Below are 16,582 nucleotides of genomic sequence, written 5' to 3'. Positions count from 1 at the left end.
GTGGGCACACCTATTAAAAATTTAGTAGTAATCACTCTCTGTGTGTTTTAACTTACAGCTGCATCATTCCCCTTAGTCTACAATGCCAGGGATTGCTCTAGCTCAAAGTGGTCTCAAAAAAGAAAAAGGAGCTTTCTGAGAACTGGGTGTAAGTATGTGTCTTCAGAAGTAACACAGCACCTGCATCAAACATACAGAAATCCAGGTATGAAAACATGCAGTGCAGGTTTTCACTGCAGAAAATATGGGACAGTTATCTCTACTAGAACCAATGTTTTCAGGAAGAGTGCTGAAAAGTTACCTACTCTTTTAAAAATATTGAACATCAATTTTTGTTTCTTTCCTTTTTAAAATTTAGTTACTTACAATTCCGTATGTCAGTCTACACAGCTATATACATTTCTGCATGACTGAAACCCAGCATCACAGAGGTATTACCTCCTAACAAAACAGACTGCAAACACTCACAGAAGTCACATGGAGTTCCTCCTCCAAAGACAAATCCATTAGGAACAGCTCCATAGTGTCACAGATTGAAGAGTTTCCACTGCCTCATTATCATTGGTGGAATATCTTTTCCTAACTCTAGAATATCACTGCAGAAGTGGAGAGTAACTGGACCACTTTCAAGTTCAGTTCTTGGGGCAACTACAACATGAAACCTGTGTGTACTTCACCTGAACTATAGTGGATCCAGATATCCCAGATGTGCACAGTTTCCATGTTCTCAAAGCCCAGCATAACTACTCAAGTCAAACAGATGATGGCAAGAGTATGATTCAGGCCCTCATAACACAGTCCAGGGTATAGGCAACAGATATATTTCCAAAGTTATGCTGCTTCACTCCTTCAGCCTTTTCAGTTATTCAGACCTGTCCTTATACACCAGTAGGAGTAAACAATTGGCCATGGGGGAGGATTTGCACAGCACCGCCCACCTATTCTTCCACTTCTTCCCATCCCTCCACTTGAACAAGCTCTCCTAAATGACTAGCTTTTCTCCTTAATTTCAATGGGTTACATTCCCACACCATTTTGCATTCTAAGCACCCCCTGCAGTGATAATGACCAGTGATTACAGGTTTAATCTGTTGTTTGTTCCTTTGAATAGCTCTAATCAACAAGTTATCCAAAGAGGAAGTCTTCCTTATATCCACAAAGGGAGGAAGTGGGAATCCTGGCAAATCCTGTATGATGGGCCAATACTTATAGTTTTCTTGATGCCATCTCTCAATTTAACAAAGTCAAAGGACACACTAATCCTCTGAATATTAGCTTTTATCTTATGCTTCAACAGCTGCATTCCCTCAACCTGATCAGCTTTCATTCTTGCTTTTTTAATAATTGACCACGGGTACCCTCTATTAAGTAGGTTCACCTCCACCTTACAAGCTGCTCTTTTGTAATTCTTATGCCTAAATGAATTATGTTTAGCTCTTAATAAAACCTCATATGGGATGGATGGAAGGAACTCCAATGGAGAAACACATTGTGATCAGTGAGTTTGTTATACAAACTTACACCAGTTTGCCGTTTCTATCCACAATACCTATGAGATCCAAACGTGGAAGTTGTATCTTATTACTCTGTACAGAATATTTGATGTTATTATACAGTGAGTTAAGCCATGTAACAAACACATCCACTTTGGACATACCTTTTAAGACAAAAAACAAATAACCTATGAACCATCTGTAATTGATAATCTCATAATAGCATGGATTCTCCTGTGGATTACTAATACATTTTCCCTCCAACCTTGACATTAAGAAATTGGCCATGCTTGAACCCTTACTAATGCCACAGATTTGTCTATATAGTTGATCCCCAAATCAGAAAACAATCTCAAGCAGAAGTAACAGAAAGCTGGTGTAGGAAGATTTGAATTGGCGGAGATTGAAGTAATGCTCAGCTGCTGCTCTAGCCTCTTCATGTGGAATGTTAGTATACAGGGCAGTAACATCTTTACATATTAAACTTGTCCTCTCCCACCTTGGAACTTCCAAGTCTTCAATTTTTGAAATAAAATCTATAGAATCTTTAATATAGGGTGGTGTTATCTTAACAAAAGGCTGTAAATAATAGTCAATGTACTGTCAAAAATAGACTCTATGCCAGATACTATGGGGTGCCTAAGAGGAGAGTCCTTTATAGATCTTAGCAGGCAATTAAAAATTGGTGTCATAGGGTTCTCATTGATCAAGAACTTGCCCAAAGATTCATCTGTGTCCCCCATAACCAGTGCTTCCTTCATCACTATCTAAATAAGTCTAGTAATATGTGGTGTTGGATCACTTGGCAGAGGTAAGTAGAACTTTCTATTTGAGAGTTGCTTTATTAATCTCTTGCAAATAGTCTCCATTGTTATTAATGTACCCCTTTATCAACTGGCTTTATGGTAACTGAAGTGAAACAGGGTTCTATGTATCCTACTTTGACTAATGACCATATGGGCTCTAAGATTCTTTAGATCTCTGTATGTATCATTTATATGCTTATAGCTCTCCTATTTATCTAAATTGTTCTTCAAAGTCTATGCTATGCATTTGACCAAGTTTTTCCCCCCACCCAAGCTCATTCTTGAGGCTAGTTTATTAGAAGGATGCCAGGTTAAAAACTGTATAAAATGAATTCGCTGTTTTTTCCGTGGCTTCTCTGCAGCTTTCTCAATCCTGCCTTTAATGCAACTTTTTCTGCAGAATTTTGTTTACATGTACTTAAAAGACTGCAGAGCAATGTAAATTTGGGGAGGGGGCTGCAAATGCAACTAACAGTACCATCAGTTACACCCTTCCAAGCTCAATGACTTCAATGGATTTAGAAGGGTGTAAGATGGGACTGCATTTATCCAAAAGTATACTAGAATCTACATCCATGATGAAATGCTGCTAAACTGCAGACTAAACCCATGGTAAATCAGTAGAATGGGACTATCTTGCCCATTCTCACTGCAGCCCAAATGACCTCTGAAATGCTGATCTGAGGGACTGTAGTACAGAACCAGAAGAATGTTGACAGATTGCTAGTCATGCAGAGAAGCAGCAGACTCACTGATTAAAGTTAAATGTTTGTTGGGAAACTAGATTCATACAGAAAAGCTTTGGCAACCCTTAAATCAGGCTCCAGTTTGGTATGACATTCAAATACAGGTATCCAGTGACCTGGAATTTGTGTCTCCCACCTAATCTCCAGGATTTTAAACTGGGATTATCTAAGGTTTAGAATCCTGGTTCACAGGAGGCAGGAAATTCCAGTTCACTTCAGGCACCTTTATCATAACTATATTTGTTGACCTATGTAATAATTGCCTGTGGATTGTTCTTACTTTCTGCATTTTGTTCTCTCTTTAATTTAATGGTGGCTTAGATCTCATTTATATAGTATAGCCATGATTGGAAACCTCACTATTAAAATAGAACCAGTATTTCCACATTATCTTTGACATTCAAGATGTTCCTCTATTGATATTTTCTTCTTGGTTAATTAAACAGTGATTTGAGTATTAGCTCATGATCTGGCCTCTTTTCCAAAGGTGAGGGTAAGCTGTCCCTTTCCCCCATGAGCTAAGGTACTTCACTAATGAAATTAATTGCAGAAATTTGTACTGCTGAACATCTCAAAAATCCTATCCTCTGATGTGAATTCCCAGGGCTGTATTTAATATTGCAGTGTATCTCTGTAAAGGTACAGAATCTTCACTGTTTTTTTTAATTCTCAAGAGAAATAAACCATAGTTAAACAAGACAAAGGACTACATTAGCAAACAAATTCACATGGGAGACATAATATTTTAGCTTAAGAGTACAGTATTCCTTGTCCGGGCCCAGAATGTACATGCACAGTCACTCTGTTTTAAGATAAACATCTGACAATACATTTTCAATTTTTTGCTAAAGAATAAATGCTTGTTTGTATAAGGGATTGCTTTTCCATGTTCATAAATCTTCATAGGGCCAAACATGAGGGAATCATTCTTTATAAGAAAAAGTACAACTTTGCATGAGGCAACAAAGTTGGTTGTAATGTGAATTTCAGTAGTCCCTAACATTTTTCTGAGCACCATTTCCTCCCAAATATTTTTCTAGCTTGGAACGATAGATGAACTACTGAACACATGTGATTGGCATCTGGCAGTCCAAGTGCCTCCTGCCAACTGTTTATTGTTATGTTCACAGAAGGGTCTGCTGTTAACGGTTACTTTCTTATCCTGCATTAAGTGATAATTTTGAAACTCAGATGAATACAATCTAATCTATATAAAAAAAAAACCCTGGCTGCCAACGTTCCCTGGTGCCATGCAGATAAGGAGTTGCCCAGCCTGGGGAGCAATTCCAGGCAGCTTTCAGTTTTGCTCTGTGTCTGCGACATTCTGTGCAGCACAAGGGAAGTATTAGAGGGACTATTGCCAGCTGCATAATAAAGTATATACTATTCCATATTATAGAAGTCAAATGTATGACATGCACATAATTTACACCAGGGGTCTTGGGCACTTTTGAGGACAGTTGGTGGGTGCTGCCACAGAATGGCTGCCCCTACACATGCTGGATTGTGCCTAGTGGGTTGCAGAAACCATGAAGAAGAAGAAGAAGAAGAAGAGGAGGAGAAGGAGAAGAAGGAGAAGGAGGAGAAGGAGGAGAAGAAGAAGAAGAAGAAGAAGAAGAAGAAGAAGAAGAAGAAGAAGAAGAAGAAGAAGAAGAAGAAGAAGAAGAAGAAGAAGAAGAAGAAGAAGAAGAAGAAGAAGAAGAAGAAGAAGAAGAAGAAGAAGAAGAAGAAGAAGAAGAAACTGTTACTGAATGGGTTCTTATTAGTTTATGCTAGGTTTTAATTAGCAACTCTTAGTGTTTTGCATTTTTATTAGATTTTATTTTGTAAGCCATTTCAGGCAGGTTCCCTGGAGATATGCTGTAAACGTGTTCTAAATCTATATATATAAAAAGCTAACAGTGACTTTGTTAGTCACACCCTAACGCCGAAACGGCTGGACGGATTGTCCCCAAATTTTCACATGACATTCCTCCTTGTTGCGGGCAGGTAATCGGACCTTCAAACCACCAAAAGTCCATACCTGAGCCAGGTAAAACGTCTTTTTCCTGGTGCACCAGGCCATGAAGCTGCCTCTGTTTAACTGTCACCCTTAGAATGTTCGTGCAGCCTGTCTGTGGTCTGAGGGTTGGTCTGAGGGCTTAGAATGTTCACACAGATGGCCAGAGATGAGCAGTTAAAATAGTAAATTGGTAACACTGTTAGGTAATACAAGTGGAAGTGAAATGTCAGGTGGGGTTCCTCCCCCTCACACGCTGGTAACTTTCACTCTCTGTGCCTCACCCACTGCTACCACACAATACACATCCAGCTCATCCTCATACACCTCACTCTGCCCTCCCTCACATCCAACCACCACTTACCCACTTCCTCACCCATATTCACCACAGTTCTCTTTTACTAAAAGCGAGCTGGAGTTTGCCTTTTCTAAGAAAATCTGCGGGGTGGGAGCGAACCACCACTACTGCCTCCGCTTCTTTTGCACATGGCCCAGGGAGCTGGCCTCGATCTGAGTGCCTCACCACCCTGCCTCTGCTGCCTGACTGGGATAGCCTCCTTGCCCCAGTTCTGCCTTACCCAAGCCAGGACTGTGCGTGTCAACCAGCCTCATGGACAGCGGGATTCGCACTCTGGACAGTTCCATTGTGGAATGGAAAGGGTTCCATACTAAAAAAACAAGACACCACCATATAACAATGTGAATTGAAAAGGGAAAGAGGGATTCCATTTGACCACCCCAAAAGGCTATGCTGCAGATCATTGGACCTGCATGGACATCTGTGTGGGTTGTGGACTGTGATGAGAAGGACAATTGCCACAGCAACGCGTGGCTGGGGCCCGCTAGTAAATAATAAACATGGATATGGAGGAAAGCCAAGGCTGACTGTTTGCTTTGGGGAAGAGATGCACTAAGAAAGAAGGAAGTGGACATCAGGAAACACACTGGTGGGTACAATGATATCTAAGGACATCATAATGAGTATCACTGATTGACACTGTTTTCTCAATCTAATTTGTTCTCCAAAGATGATGTTAGACAAACAACCCAATCCAAAGGAGGAGGACTGTAGAGCAGCAGCTAAGGATAGCACTGCCTCTAGAGAGGCTATCAGTGACGCAGGCACCAGGGAAGAAGGGGGAAACCTTTACTCTCTGGGAAAGCCCATAGTATAAGGTAACTTAGGCCACACTTTTTGATGGCACAAGTCACACCACTGGGATGAGGTGTTCCCAGCCTGAAAGTGCTTGGGAATGCCCCAATGATGCATTTGTGATGGAATCCCACCACTACAGGGACCAACTTCTGAGTTTGGCTGCCATGCAGTGGCCCAACCCCAAGGTAAGTGGCCCAACGCTTTGTGTGGCGCAGTGGGCACAGCTGTCGGCAGAGGGCTCCTACCACTTCCAATGCAACTTCAGCCTCCCCTTTTGGACTGCACAGAAAGAGGAAGAAACATAGTATTTTTCCCCTGCTAGTGGATACTTGGGGCAGAATTTTTATTGGGAAAAGGCATGGATAGAAAGGGTCTCACAGCCTGTTGCCCAGCTCCAGTACTCTGATCATACATGGGGTCCTTGTGGCTGTATTAAAATTAAATGTCTTAATATACATAATATAATGGTGTAGCTTGGTCTTTTGCCAGGCATTTCACTATATTAGACTATTCTATAATTAGAATAGTCAGCATCAGTTCTACAATGTGTAAGCAAAGATCCTTCCTTAGATGACATTAGTGATATTCTCTCTCTCTCTCTCTCTCTCTCTCTCTCTCTCTCTCTCTCTCTCTCTCTATATATATATATATATATATATACACACATACATACATACATACATACACGCGCACACATACTCATACACACACAACACATACTATACAGTATAGTAGTGAAATTGCCTTACACAGAGTCCGATCACTGTTCTACCAAGATCAGTACTCTATACTCTGATTGGTAGAGGGGCAACCTCATCCAAACTCAGAGTCAGCGAGATGCGGTGCCAGTGTGGCACTGCCCTGTCGGCTCCAAGAGGGCTTTCTGGGAGCACAGGGAGCTTGGGAAAGTCCTGAAACACCCCCTTCTCCCCGGGCACCAGAAAGCCCCATAGGGCTAACATGACTTGTGCCACCAAAAGGGTGGCAAAAGTCTGAGGGCTGGAGCAGTGTGCTCCTGGCCCTCAATCCTGGGAGGGAGACAACTAAAATCAGTTCTACCCCTGGGAATGTCCTGGCCTACCCTACCCGAATTTCCCAGGCAGCAATCTACCATGGCATTTGGACACTGTGGGATTGCCTTGCTCACATGCTGTTTATTTGTTGGCAACAGGCAGCCCCCCATGGCAGAGACTCTGTGTGTTCCAGAAGAGAGAACTGCCATGAAGGCTCTTTAAAGGTGGTATAATATCCTTGCTTCTATTTTAATTGTTTAAACTCAACAAAGAGAATATTTTCTAAGAAACCTCCTGCATATTTGATTGCAGAGGTGCTGCATCAAGGGGCCTATCTGGTTGACAATAGTCCATGTGTGCCAGCAGTTAAAGGATGCACACAGATACTTCCACCTCTTGCACTGAAGAAACCTCTTTTCCAGAGCTGATGCAAGCGTGTTGAGCACAGTATTTTTCTGTTTTATTGATTTCATACATTTTTCAGCTGCTTTGAACTAAAAAAGTAGTTAATAATTAATAGAAAAAAATCCACAATTTGATTCAGCTCACAGTTGACACATACAAAGCTCCATCTTCCACTTTTTCCTGTCTCTCCTAGAGCTTTCTTTCTGTGTGAGGTGGACCAGGGCTTCCATCCTATATGTTCCATGTCATCTGGTAGAATCTTTCTGAAACTGGAAGAAAACAAATCTTTAATTGTCACTTCAGGTTAGAAAATGGAGAGGCAATGGGTTTCTGGGCAGATTTTCTCATCTGGCTGCCTTAAAAGGCTTGGGGAGGGGAGCAAAGCAGGTTCTGGACATACACATGGCTCTGTGTAAACACGGGAGGTTTGGAAAAACAGATGCACTTCCTCAAATTCATCATCTTACTGTGGATTTTTTATGGATTTCTTACTACTTACTATGGATTTCTTTTACCTTATTGCTTGGATACTTTTTTATTTATTTAAGGGGGTCTGTGCTCAATCCTGTTTTGCAGAGCTTAAAGACAACACTACATTTACCTGTAATTGTTGTTCATCACGTGGTCTTCTATGCAGGCACACATGGGACAATACATGTACAGGCCTGCCACAGAGAAGGGTAACAAGCTTTTCTTCAGTCATTCCCTCCCACTCCCCCTTCCAAAATGGTAATGAGATCAGAGTGGAAGGGAGCAATGCCCTCTGTTCTCTAACTGCCACCATGGACACAGTCCTTTGAGAGGTATGTGAACCCATGTAGGTGTCAGAGTGGTAAAGGAACAGTCCACAGCAGGGTGGAAGCAATGTGCGCCTGCACAAAAGAGCAACAGTTACAGGTGAGTGCAGCATTGTTTTAAATTTTCATGGTCTTCTGTGCAGTCACATATGGGAGAGTAGTGAGCTAAAAACCACCTTGGAGGTAGGGTGAGACAGTTAAATGAAGCTATTTAAAAAACTGAATCTGCACTGACATAAGAGGCAGATGTCTGCAATGTCCATGTGTGCAGAGAATCCAGCTGAAGAAACCTGTTCCCATGTGAAGTAAGTCCACACCGTGATGGGACACCCTACCTGGGCCACCTTGTATGTCTTGCTGATAGCCTTGCTAACCCACATGGACAGTGTCTGGGCTGATGGACTCTTATGGGAGCCCAAGAAACAGACACATACATTTTGATTAATTCTGAAACTTCTTATCTTTACTAGGTAATTAATACAAGAGTGCCCTGCACACATCTAAGCAATGCAGGGGTTTCTTATCATCCGATGGTGGATAGGGGAAGAAGACAGAGATGAAATTAGATGAAATTGAGATGAAACTAGATGGAAACTAGATGAAACTAGATGAAATTAGGACAATACCTTGGGAAGATGTTCCATGCTTGGGTAAAGCACTACTCTATTTGCATGGAACTTTGTAAAGAGAGGATGACATACCAAGACATGTAGATCCCCTACCCTTCTAGCAGAGGTGATAGCAGCCAAAAACACTACTTTGCATGACAAGTGAGCTACATCAGAGGATGTCAAGGGTTTGAATGATTTGGAGGTGAAGAAAGACAAAACCACTGGGGAACCAGATGTCTGTGCAGGGGATAGAGATTATATGAGTCCTTGAGGAATCTTTTGCAAAAAGGGTTTGAAAAAAAAAAGAGGCTGAGTTGAAACCCAAATGAAAAGCAGAAATAATTGCTAAATGTTCCCTGATGGAAGTATTAGCCATCCTGGCTTCCTTTAATGTCATAAGGTAATCCAACACACAAAGTAATGAACATGGATTAATATTCCGTTGAATACCCCACAGGAAAAAATTCTTCCATTTAGATTTGTAGAATTTTCCAGTGGAAGCCTTGAGGGAATTGAGGAGTACACTCTTGGCCTTATCTCACCAGTTGGTCAATGCAGGTGGAATGAGTGAATACCAACTTTCTCAGTCCTGAGCTTAGGGGCGTACCTGGATTCCTCTTTGTCTATGGAGGCCCAGGTGACCTACATAGCCCTGGTGGCCTTTTTTCATCTGCGCCAAGCAGAGAGATTGGCCCCCTACCTCTCCCAGGCAGTCCTTGCCACAGTGATCCATGCTATGGTCACCTCCAGATTAGACTATTGTAACTCGCTGTATGCAGGCCGTCCCTTGCGGCTGCTTCGGAAACTCAAACTGGTCCAGCATGCAGCTGCACGGCTTCTCTCAGGGGTTGAGTTGGGATCATATCTCCCCTGTGCTGTATCAACTGCACTGGCTCCCAGTAGAATACTGGATCATCTTCAAGGTGTTGGTGATGACTTTTAAGGCCTATTGTGGCCTGGGACCCTCATATCTTAGGGACCGCCTTTCCCCCTATTTGACCCCTGTGCTCTCCAGAGGCTAATTTACTGGTGGTCCCTGGCCTCTTTATAGTGCGACTGGCCTCGACTCGGGCCAGGGCTTTCACTGCCCTGGCCCCGGCTTGGCGGAATGCTATACCCTCAACCATCAGGGCCTTGTGGGGCTTGGAACAGTTCCGCAGGGCCTGCAAAACCAAGCTTTTCCACCAGGCATTGGGTAGACCAGCCGCTTCTGAGCTGTCCTTTATGTTATAATATCTGACTGACACCAACAATGCCTGATCTTCCCCTCAGGAGGAGCGCTGAAGTTTTGTAGTTCACCATGTATATGTTTTGTAATTTTATGGGCTGGTTTGTTTAAATTACTTATTGGGGTTTTATATGTTTTTATTTTTGGTTGTACACCGCCCAGAGCCCTTCGGGGTTGGGCGCTATAGTAAAACAAATAATAAATAAATAAAATATGTAATACTTGGTGGCATTATGGTCTGTGATGACCTGGACATTCTTCTTGGCAATCATCCCTGCAAGAGAGATAAGAGCCAGTCTCACTACTCATAATTCTAGCAAGTTAGTATGCAAATGTGAGCCAGTGTGAGATCAGACCCCCCCCCCCAACTGAGTGGTTACCACAGTATGCACCCCAATTGTGCAATGAAGTATCTGTAAATAGGTGCGGGTCATATTTGGGGCCCCAAAGGGGACTCCCTGTAAGAGATTACCCCTGTTCGACCACCATGCCCTGTTCGACCACCATGCCCTGTTCGACCACCATGCCATTACCCCTGTTCGACCACCATGCCCTGTTCGACCACCATGCCCTGTTCGACCACCATGCCATTACCCCTGTTCGACCACCATGCCATTGATAAAATTTGTGAAGGAACCAAGATTGCAGAGTTCTCATTTGAAGTCAGGGCTGGGACACCACTGCTGTTGAGGATGCCAACTTCTGAATTACAATAGTCATTTTGAATCTGTTGCGTTTAAAATGCTGCACTAAGAAGTTGACAGCCAGTACCCTGGAAATAGGAAAACAAGCCCCGTCAACCTTAGAAACCAAGACTACCCCGATAAACTCAATAGATTGACATGGGGTCATAACCGGCATTTCTGAATTAATCAGTAGACCCAGTTGAGATAAGGTAATTACAGTTGAGTGATAACTGGTGGGTTACCAGGTGGGAAAACCAGCATGAGAGGTAGACTGTAATCTGGAGAACTGGGTTTGATTCCCTACTCCTCCACATGAGCAGTGGACTCTACCTGATGAACTAGAGTTGTTTCCCCACTCCTATGCTCCTGCTAGGTAACCTTGAGCTAGTCACAGTTCTTTGGAACTCTGAGCCCTACCTACCTCACAAGGTGTCTTTTGTGGGGAGAGGAAGGGAAAGGAATTTGTAGGTCACCTTGAGTCTCCTTACAGGAGAGAAAAGTGGGGTATAAATCCAAACTCTTCTTTTTTCTTCTTACATCCTCTGTGGCGTTTCCCCTCCTCGCCCGGGGCTCTCGAGCAGCTGATCCTTCCCTCCTTCCCTGACCTGGGGGTTGGTCGCTCAAGCCGATGACTTTTCCAGTTGGCCCGAGGAGCCAAGAAACAACCACGCCCACAGGGCGCCTGGTGTATGCGGTAGCCCTTGCCCACGCCACCCTCTGCCTAGCAGATCTCTCTGCCTCCTTCCCCTGGCTGACCTGAGAGTTCGCACCCTCCCCCCCCCTCTCTCTCTTATTGCTTCACAGGGAGAGGAGTTTCCAGGGGTTTGCCTCTCCCCTGTGGCCTCACAGGGAGAGAGGTTTCCAGCCTGTGTGAAAGGTTCCCACCCTGTTACTTCACAGGGTTGGGACCAGCCTAAACAGTGCTCTAGGTTCTGGCAGGGGGTCTTGGCTCCAGGGTCCTCTTCCCTCCTTCCTACTTCCCACCATTGAGCTGCCCCTTTCCCTTGCCATTTCATACCACCACCCACATTCCCTGCTGCTGAGGCCGCTCCTGTCTCTCTCTTTCCCACTTCCTTATATCCCTTCTGTCCTCTTATTTCTCTCCCTCGTCCCAGCTGCTTCCCCAACCCATCTCCCACATCCGTCTCAGCTGTGGGTGAGCGGGTCCTGCTGGGCCTAAAACTCCTCTCTCCCCTGCCTTCCTCTTTGAACAAGGCCTCTAAGGCCTCCACTGCCACTGCAAGAGGCTCCTCTGCAGCCTTCACGTCCCACGCAGTGCCGGCCTGTGCGTGACCCAGCAGGGCGAGTCCGGGTGTTGCGGCCGAGCCCGGACATCCTCCTAGGAATTACCTATGAGCAACCAGTCAACTAGGTAGGGAAAGATGTTACATGCCATAGTCATCAGATGAGCTGCCACCACAGACATGAAAAGGCAACACTGTATATTCCTAGAATTTGGTATCACAGTACTGAAGTACTTCCTGCATTTTAGATTGATAGAGATGGAAATATGCATCTTGCAAATTGATGACAGCAAACCATGCTTCAGATGTCACCAAAGAGTGGATGTTGGTCAGTTGCAACATTCAAAATTTATGAACCTCCAAGTGTTTGTTCAGAGGGCAGATGTCCAGAATTGGTCCCTTTCCTCCTGATTTCATACCTATTAAGAAGTACCTGGAACACAGGCCCCGGTGGAGTGCTTGCCAGGGACCTCCTTTATGGTCCCTTTCTCCAACAGCACATATACCTCTTCTATGAACTCCGGTGGTGGAATTCCACTTACAAATTTAGATTCTGAGAAGGAAGAGAGAGAGATTAATTCCAAGAAATAACCTCATTTTATTGTTTGAAGCACCCACTTGTCAGTGTTAATATTTTTTTTAAGCCTTTATTGGCATAAAATAAACATACAAAATCAGCATACAAAATTTGCCCATTATTGCTCACAATTATAGACACTGGTACTAAAATACTAAATACTAAAATATATACATGGTCCTTCTGTAACTATAGGACATTCCTTCAGCTAAGTTAACTCACTTAAACGTCATCGGATACTGACAGAAGCTAGAAAAATTACTGCTGGCTATATGTGGTCATAATACATAGACATTGGTTGGTATTCATCTAGACTTACGTCTATTATTGTTAGCAGAAATTTTGCTACATTCTCACACACTGTGGGATCCATGTTGTTCAAAAGCATAGGTATCTTAAGAGCATCAGTTAGATTGTTATACAGAAATGGGATAAGTGCAGATTGTGACATTCTGATTTTTGCAAACCTTACACAATGAAAGAGGGTATGATCGAGTGTCTCCACCTGACCCATATTGCATGGACATAGCCTCCTCTGTTTATCAATTTGTTGATATCTGCCATAGAGCAGCATAGAAGGCATTAGATTGAATCTGGCCAGTGTTAAAGCTCTTCTTAATTTAGGGTTGGTGATCCACTGTAAATAATTGGCCTTGTGTCCTTATTCAATTGGAATAAGCAGGGTCAGGGGGGAACACGTTTTCCTCGCAGCTGTTATCATATCCCGATACTCTTGTTCTAATAGCTTAGTTTTCAAGCAGCTATATGCTTCTGATAGGGAAAGAGGGACTAACGACTCTAATGAAAAGCCAAGAGTGTTGATTTTTCCCTCAACTAGTTTCAGCCACCTAGAATTTGCATAGTCGGAAAGCATGAGGTGTAACAAACTGGAGTGATCCTGCAAATAGTGGATACGTAGCCAGTATCTGACAGTTCTCAGCCAGGCCATCGTGGCATATGATATTTGCCCGAGTTCTAAACATAGGGCTGCATATGAAGCACAATTTGGTAAGCCCATAATTTTGTGGAAGAAACGTGGACTGGGCTGTGTTGATTTCTTTTGCCTGAGTAGCTCTGATCCAAATAGGTGCTCCATAGAGGAGCCGAGATGCATTTAGCATTGAACACCTTCAACGCGGATGGTATATACTGGTGGCCCACAGTGAAAAAAAGAAACGCTGAATTGCTAGGGCACTGTTGTTAGCCGCAGCGAAAGTGCTAATTTCCTATGTACTGCCCAACTACGGTTGCTAGTAAGAGTTATGCCCAAATATCATTTGAACCAAGCTAACTTGTTCTATGGGTCTGTTATTGATGGTCCATGTATGATTAGGGGGTCTTCTAGCCAAGACCAGTTTTGGTTTTTTCATAGTTAATTACCAGTTCGCTCCTCTTACAATATACAGCACAGTGAATTTAAGAGGCGAAAGTGAGACCAACTTTAGTGTGGGAAAGAAGAACAGCAAGGCCGCCAGCATACAGTAACGCTGGGCACGTGTTTAGTGCTTAGTTTGGGAACATGCCCATTGGCCTTCTGGAGGGCTGGCACTAGATCACTAAGGAATATATTGGAACAAAGTGGGGGCCAATGTACAGCCTTGTTTTACCCCTCTGGTTGTGATGATATTTTTCTTTCTGTGAGCGGTCCTTTTGTTAAGTGCTCTTATTCTGCAGCTAGTGCAAGTGTATAGCCGGTTTCTAAGGCAGTTGTTTATAGTCTGGGGGTCCATGCGTAACTGGCCAATTTTCTCCACAGTAGGGCTCTAGATATGGAGTCAAATGCCCCTTTTAAATCCAGGAAGGCTGCAAACAGTTTACGGTTATTATGAGTTATACTTTTGTTAGCTAAGTGTGCTAAAACTGTTACATGATCCAGTGTTGATTTATTTTTAGTGAATCCAATTTGCTCCGGTCCTATTACTTCTGCTTGCTTGACCCAATCTTCCACTCTCCTAAGGAGTAGTTTTGCATATAGTTTGCCAATTACAGATAATAGGCTTATAGGGCGATAGTTTGAAGGATTAGTAAAATCACCCTTTTTGTGGATTGGGACAACTATAGACGCCAGCCACATCTTTGGGATGCGGCCCGTGTTATTTACATGGGTAAATAAGGAAGCCAGAGTTGTAGGTCAGTGTTAATAGTCTCTCCAAACAACAGAAACTGTGAAAGCCTATCAGATAACAATTTCCATCCTAGTCATGTTTTCTTTTATTTGGCATTGGAAGCAGGAGGACAGTGCCTTTGGATTTTTTCGCACTTTGGAGGCCCAGGAACGTTTTAGAGGCTTGTTGGCCAAAACAAAGACATTGGTGCACCCTGAAGCCACCCTATGGGGTGATCTTAGATTGCCTTTGGTACTGAAGGAACTTTGAACCATACCTTGATTAGTAGTGGGATGATGGCTGAGTGAAAATCCCAAGATACCTGGCTATAATTGCTTCTTTCTTGAGGGCATGCAAGATGTCATTTGTCTTGGGATTAAACAAGTTATCCCAATCAAAAGGAAGATCCTCAAGTCTTAAATTCATATTCTGCACTGAGACTGAAGAGCGAAGGCAGGCATGTCGCTGAAGGCAAACTGCAGAGACCATAGTTTTGGAGGCTGTGTCAATCACATGCCTTGAACCATTCACTTGTTGGTGGCCCAGGAAAACTCTGTCATAGGTGGCTTTAGTCATAGCCTTATATTCTATAGAGAATTGGTCAAATAGAGCTGACTGCTTCTTCTCCATCATTGAAGTTGAAAAGGAGAACTGACTAATCAATCACAAGAACACTGTAAAAAAGTGGCCCTCTCTCCGCCTCCAAGCTCATTACTGTTTCAGTGGGAAATCCTCCTGCCCACAGCTACAAGAGGAAGGGGGTGGGAGTACTTTGCTGCTACAAAAATGCCTGAAGAAAAGCTTGCTATTCTTCTCCATGGCAGGCCTGCACATATATATTCTTTCCTCTTCTTCCAGAAGGTCAAGAGAGCTACTAAAAAAAAAATGAAAACAAGGTTGCCCAGCATACTGCCATCAGTAAACAATAAGACAGAAGAATCAGCCTGCAAGAACATGATGTACCAAATTTTCAGCAATGGTGCTCTCAAATAGCATTGAATTACTTCTGTTCTCAAAAACTGGAAGTGAAGAAACTTTGTTCACCATCTATGGATGCCCGTTCCATACAGAGGGGCCAGCAATGAAGCAGGCTCTCGAGGAAGTGCAACTTAAGCAAGGTAATTTTAATAAGATCAATGACATAAGCAATTGTTGAGCTGAACAAAGATGGTTTATACTTGCATAGGTGTCAAACTTGCGCCCCTCCAGATGTTATGGACTACAGTTCCCATCACCTGTAGTCCATAACATCTGGAGGGGCGCAAGTTTGACACCTGTGGTTTATAGAACCCAAACTGTAAAGGGGAAAATACCAAAAGGCCTCTGAACCATAACTGAAACAATAGCATCATTTTTGACATGTGAAATGGTGGTAGGAAAACTGCTAGTTGACAAAGCCCCCAGTCCCATTAAGACTGCAAGAAATGGATCCTAAACTGCAAAGAAAGACAAGGTGTATTCATAATGTATACACTGGAAGGTTGTGTGTGTGTGTTTGTGTGTGCACAGTTTCCTCACTTTCTTCATCATGTGCTAGCGATAGCTGATTATACAGCACACATTGAATACCAATAATGCATGTGCATAAAGCACCAACAGCATGCATACATGAAAATTATGAAACCCAAAAGAAATCTTGGGAAAACAATGTTTTACCCATCATTAGGTTTGTGTATGAGTATAGCCCTGCTTCTTCCCTGTGGGCTGTAGTGCCAT

General features: G+C 43.2%; 1 pseudogene; it reads right to left on the bottom strand.

Moving 5' to 3' along the window:
- Positions 1 to 382: 382 nt before the first annotated feature.
- Positions 383 to 15,496, bottom strand: LOC125433358 (annotated as a pseudogene).
- Positions 15,497 to 16,582: the final 1,086 nt, after the last annotated feature.

This window comes from Sphaerodactylus townsendi, linkage group LG05 (genome assembly GCF_021028975.2).
Source record: "Sphaerodactylus townsendi isolate TG3544 linkage group LG05, MPM_Stown_v2.3, whole genome shotgun sequence".
Lineage (NCBI taxonomy): Eukaryota > Metazoa > Chordata > Lepidosauria > Squamata > Sphaerodactylidae > Sphaerodactylus > Sphaerodactylus townsendi.
The sequence above is the reverse complement of the archived record's forward strand: the minus strand, read 5'-3'. Positions and strand labels throughout refer to the sequence as shown.